General features: G+C 32.1%; 1 protein-coding gene across 1 annotated transcript in view; it reads right to left on the bottom strand.

Moving 5' to 3' along the window:
• TECRL (trans-2,3-enoyl-CoA reductase like) overlaps positions 1–6,000 on the bottom strand; it is a 158,938-nt gene that overhangs the window by 31,788 nt on the left and 121,150 nt on the right. The window lies entirely within an intron of this gene.

Here is a 6,000-nt window from a genome sequence, read left to right as displayed (position 1 = left end):
TAGCTTGGAATGTAATGGGTTAACCGCCTCTGGAATGTAACAGGTTAACTTACTGAATGTTTTGTTGCAAACTGTTCCCCTGCCCCTTTTCTATGGTCTGACCAAGGCCACGCCTACATAAAATTGCTTAGTCACTCTCCCACTGTGATTGATTGGTTCTTATTGTCCCACTATGATTGGGCATTTAGAAGAGCAAAGAACAAACAAACGTGATAGGTTCCCATCAAAACTGGTGATCAGCCTGTTACAATGTAATTGGGTCTCCTGGAACTCTATGTATGCCTATAAAATCTCAATGTATCCATTGTTCGGGGCCAATCTCTGCTTCTTAACACCAGGGAGATCAGGTTTGGCCTGGCCGTGATAAAAACATGCGGAGGTGAATAAAATCTTTCCTCGCTTCTATTCAGCTTTTGGTGGTCTTTATCATCACCCTGTTACAATATGTGGAATTTAAGAAAGAAAACAAATGAGCAAAGGCAGGGAGAGAGAAATAGGCAAACCAAGAAACAGACTCTTAACTATAGTGAACAAGTGATGTGGGTTAAACAGGTGATAGGGATTAAAGACTGCACTTGTGATGAGCACGGAGTGTTGTCTGGAAGTGTTGGATCACCATACTGTAAACCTGAAACTAATATTACATTATATGTTAACTAACTGGAATTTGAACAAACTTTTGAAAAATGGCAAAAAAACAAAAACAAATCAGGAATAAATAAAATAGAGGAAAAAAAACAACAAAACCAAATTTAGAATCTTTGAAAAGATTAGTAATACAGACATAACCTTGCCATGACCAAATAAGAAAAAAGGGAAATAAATACATAGTATAATTTGCACTATCATTTAATAGAAAAATAAAGACAGTATATGATGTTAGGAAGAATAACTAAAAATTAGTAAACCCAAACAACCAAAATGTCTTTCAGAATGCTACATACATAAGTGAAATTACAAATTAAAAGTAGATTGTAAATGTGAAAATCAATAAAGTGGGAGAAAGTTTTGTGACATAGTTGTGCAAAAGGGTCTCACAATTAATTATGAGTTTAAGTGATGGAGTAAAAATGAAGGATTTAATCATAATGATTTTTGTTCACTGAAGGACACAGTGATAAATCTTAGGAACATAAGACAGACTGTGAAAATAAATACTGTATGAAATAAATGCTGCATGAAAATACAAAGGATCAAGGTCTAAATGTAGGAAATGGTCAAGTGGCTTAAAGACAACATAATGGAATAAAATAGACAAAGGACTTAAAAAGTTTACAACAAAAGAACAAGCTAAAAGTATGAAGTTATACTTAAACTAATCAGAAAATGTGAGCATGAGATATTATTTACGATGCTGAAAAAAATAAGAAGAAACAATCAGTGTTAGTTGAGAGCATAGAATACAAATGGACCTCTTCAGTTCTGAAGATGCATTTCAGAGTGAAGGAAGATAATTTCAAGTTAAATTTAAGAGGCAAGAACAAATGAAGAAAAACATTACATCATGTGCATATATATCTATTGAAATGAAACACTATCTAAAATGATAACATTAGGTTTGTCTAATTTAGAGGCTTAAAAGAAAAAAAACTTAACTTCTCAAAGAAATAAGTACGTAAGTGAGGGGGAATGATAAAAATTAATGTATCCTAAGTCTCTTTATTATTAGAAGAATCAAGATAGCAACTCTCTTTACATTTGTTACTTGTAAAATTCCTGGCAAAATATCAAGTTCAGCATTACAGAAGAAGAGTACAGACCATAAATTTTGAACTAGAATATGAAAAACTTAAATAACAAAGAAATACCTCCAAACTCAAACTGTAACTCATTATAAAATGGAAATATGCAAATAGTGCACAAAATAGACAATAGAAAAATTAAAATGATGGAACCAATACAAATATGTTTTGCTATGATTATAAATGGGCTAAATGCAGCAAATGCATTAAAATAAAGACAATCATTACTAATTGGGGGAAAATTGTAGCTCTATTCTGGCTTGTTATACATATCCACACCTAAAGATAAAAATCATGAAAGGTAGAAATTAAAAAGATTTGCGGATATCTAGTCAAATATTAATAAAGAACAAGGATTATATGGCTCTGTAAATATACCTATTGCTTCTATAGACAAAATGTTAATAATAGTGTTATTGGGTAAGAGAAAAATTTAGGGAAGACAGAGCAATATAAACTTGTATGTTTTTAATAAGATAATAATACATAATTTGTCTGTAATAAGCTATAAGTTATTAAGAAAAAATGATGTGGAGAGAAATTCATCATCATCTGATATGTACAAACGAGTGCCTAGTTGATCAGCTGTCTCTCGCAGAGTAGCTCAAAGTCGGGAGGACAAGGGGATGGGTTAAATGGGTGACGGGTATTAAGGAGGATACTTGTTATGATGAGCACTGAATGTTGCATATAAATGAGGAATCACTAAATTCTACAACTGAAACTAATATTACACTGTATGTTAACTGGAATTTAAATAAAAACCAAAGAGGGAAAAAAAAAGTCTGAATTGAATACAAAACAATTAGATCTACCTTGAAGTTTTGGAGTGTGAACCAACACTGACAATTTTGGGAATGCTATCTAAGAAGGATGAATGAAGAATGACTGCTAATGGGTACAAGGAAGTTATTTTGGGGATGATGAAAGACTCTAAACCTAGATGGAGGTGTTGATTGCACAACTCACAGTATCCTGGAAACTGCTAAATTGTGTACTTTGAAAGGGTGGACATTATGGTTTGAGAATTATATATCAATAAACTATTGATAATATAATAATAAGCATGTATAAAAATAAAATTCCAAGATAAAATCAGCGTGAGGAGAATTTCTACTTTTCTTTGATTCTCTGTTTGAAATTAGGTATCAGTTACAGCACTGTATGGAAGAGATGAAATTCTGATATTGCACAGTCTTTCTGGGCTAAGAACAAAAGAAGGAATTTAGATAACAGTGGCCTGTGGGAATTGAGTAAGTTTTAGAAGGAAAGCCATCAATGTTGAGCCCGCAATCTGCTTTGTAAACTGTTCAAATTTCTAATTGACCCTTGAAACATGCAAGCATGGAGCATACTAAAATGAACCTACTGAAGTGGGGGAGCGGATAACTGAAAACAAACACAGAAATAGTAAGATTCAAGCCCAACTGTCAACCAAGAACTAAGGAGAAAGAAAGACTTTTTCAGATGAAAAGAAATCAAGGGAATTCATCGCCAGCAGATATGCACTAGAAGAAATGCTGGGGACATTCTTCAGATGAAGGGAAATCGTGTCAGAGGCAAAATTGAATTTCCAGGAATGAATGAACAGCATCAGAAATATCATATATTGTGGTAGATAAAAAAGATGTTTTTTCTCCTCTTAGTTACAATAATATTCATATGTCCTTTCAAAGCAAATTTAATAATATACTACATATGGATCTAATGCATATGACCTAGGCAGCATAAAGCACAGTGAGATTGGAATTTAGATCTATCCAGTGGCAAGGTACCTATATTTCACAGAAAGTGGAATAACTTAATAAAGTGTATTATGCAAAGTTAACGGTACATTTGTAATACCTACAGCAATCAATAATAATAAGCACCAAATAGGCATAAAACTATAGAAAACTAAAAAGGAACTCTAAAATAGATTAATAATAACAAAAAGTCAGGAAAGGAGCAACAGAATTAAGGACTAAGGAGGATTAACACAGGAAATTTAAAAAAATAGTAGACATAAATATAGCCATAGTAAGAATTTCATTTAATATAGTGAAATAAAAATTACTAGAATGGCCAAAAATTAAATTCTAACCGTGTGCTATGTATGAGAGATGCCTTCTAGATATAAAGAAACATGATTTGAAAATGAATTGGAGGAAGATTTTATACCATACAAACCAAAAGAATAAGAGAGATGGAGTGGCTACCTTAATATCAGAAAAAATAAACTTCCAATACAAAAAGTAGTTTCCGAGATAAATGGGAACAGTGTATGCAATGATAAAAGGAATAGTCTATAATTTTCTGACCTCAAATCTTATTATAAAACTATATTATAAATGAAACAGAGTGGTATTGGCATAAAGATTAATAAATAAATCAGAAAACTAGAATAGAGAGCCCTGAAATAGATTCTCACTTTTATAATCATTTGATCTTTTTACAAGGGCACCAAAGAAGAAAAGAGTACCTTTTCAACAACAGTGTTGGATAATGGGGTGCCCACAGAGGAAAATACATAAAATAAAATAAAATGAAATAAATAAATATTTATAATAATATAAATAAACAAAACAAATAATAAATAAAATAAAAAGTTGATCCTACTTCAAACTATACATGAAACATAGTTTTGAAAATAATTGTTTTAAGTTTGTTTATTTTGAGAGAGGGAGAAAGAGAGAGAGCAAGCTCGAGTGGGAAAGGGGCAGAGAGAGAGAGAGAGAGGGAGACAGAGAACCCTAAATAGGCTCTGTGCTGTCATCACAGAGCTCAACAGGGGATTTGATACCATGAATGGTGACTTCATGACCTGAGCTGAAATCAAGAATCTGATGCTCAACTGACTGAGCCACCCAGGTGCCCTAAACTTAATTTAACTGTAAATTAGCCTCAATGCCTTTAAAGTAATTCATAAGATATGATCATTGTGAGTAGGAGGTGTATAAAATTTTTCTAGAGAACTTATGGAAGGAAATAATCATTCATATATCTATGAATGTCCCCATAATCATCATCAAAAACTTAATATCCAATATATATGTATACACACACATAATCTATATGTATAAGACATTATATAGATAAGTATTACAAATGATTAATTAAATCTCATCATAATTAAAGCCATCTGGTTCAGCAAATCCATTTAAGACATTTTTAAAACCAAGTCACACACTAGAAAATAATTATTAATAGAGTATATATCTGACAAAGATTTGTAATATATTGTTATACTGATGTACAGTGTGGAGTTAGAACACTAATAAGTCAATAATATCAATAGAAACAACCAAGTAAAATAAGTGACGTTTTAGCAGACTCTCCACTAAAGAACATACAAATTTCCAGTAAACATATACAGAATTACTCAACATAATTAAGCATTAGGCAATGTATCTTTTTAACATTTTTTAATGTTTTTTTATGAGAGAGGGAAACAAGAGTGCAATCAGGGGAGGAGCAGAAACAGGAAGAGGCATAGAATCTGATGCAGGCTCCAGGCTCCAAGCTGTCAGCACAGAGCCTGACACAGGGCTTGAACTCACGGACTGGGAAAACAGATGTGAGCTGAAGTTGGGTGCTTACTGACTGTCCACCCAGGTGCCTCTAGGCAATGTATCTTAAGACCATAATGCAATGCTACCTCACATCCACCAGAAATACCTAAGTGATAAAGATATAAAACATCTGGATATTTCATAGCTTATTGGTGCATGTGTAAAAACTACCACAGCTTTAGGAAAGATTTTAACCATTTCTTATAAAACTGTATATAAGCATAAACATTTCTTATAAAATCTACACTGATCCAGCAGTTCCACTCTTGTGTAATTACCCAAGAAAATGGAAAACATATTCCATAGATTAGTACAGAAGCTTTCTTCTAATAGCCAAATCCTGGAAACAATTTTGGTATCCACCAATAGGAGACTGAAGGAGTATTTTTAAATGCAAAATACACAGCAAACTGAATAATTCTCAAAATCTTATGCTGACTGAGATAAGTTTTTTGCATAGAGCAAATACTGTGTGTTTCCATTTATATGGAGTTCCTAAAATTGAAATGTATTTAACAAATGTATATAACTAAATGTTTATTACAAATCTAGAGCATGACTTTACATGTGCTCACTATAAAATTCCTTCAAATTTAGTAAATGCTTCAATATTTTCATAAAAATCTTATAAACTGATAAAAAAGAAACAAATATACTATAAGATATACAGATTTCTATACTCATTTGTTACACAGGGATTGCGAAAG

Source organism: Suricata suricatta, chromosome 1 (genome assembly GCF_006229205.1).
Source record: "Suricata suricatta isolate VVHF042 chromosome 1, meerkat_22Aug2017_6uvM2_HiC, whole genome shotgun sequence".
Taxonomy (NCBI): Eukaryota; Metazoa; Chordata; class Mammalia; order Carnivora; family Herpestidae; genus Suricata; species Suricata suricatta.
This window is presented reverse-complemented; position numbering and strand designations above follow the sequence as displayed.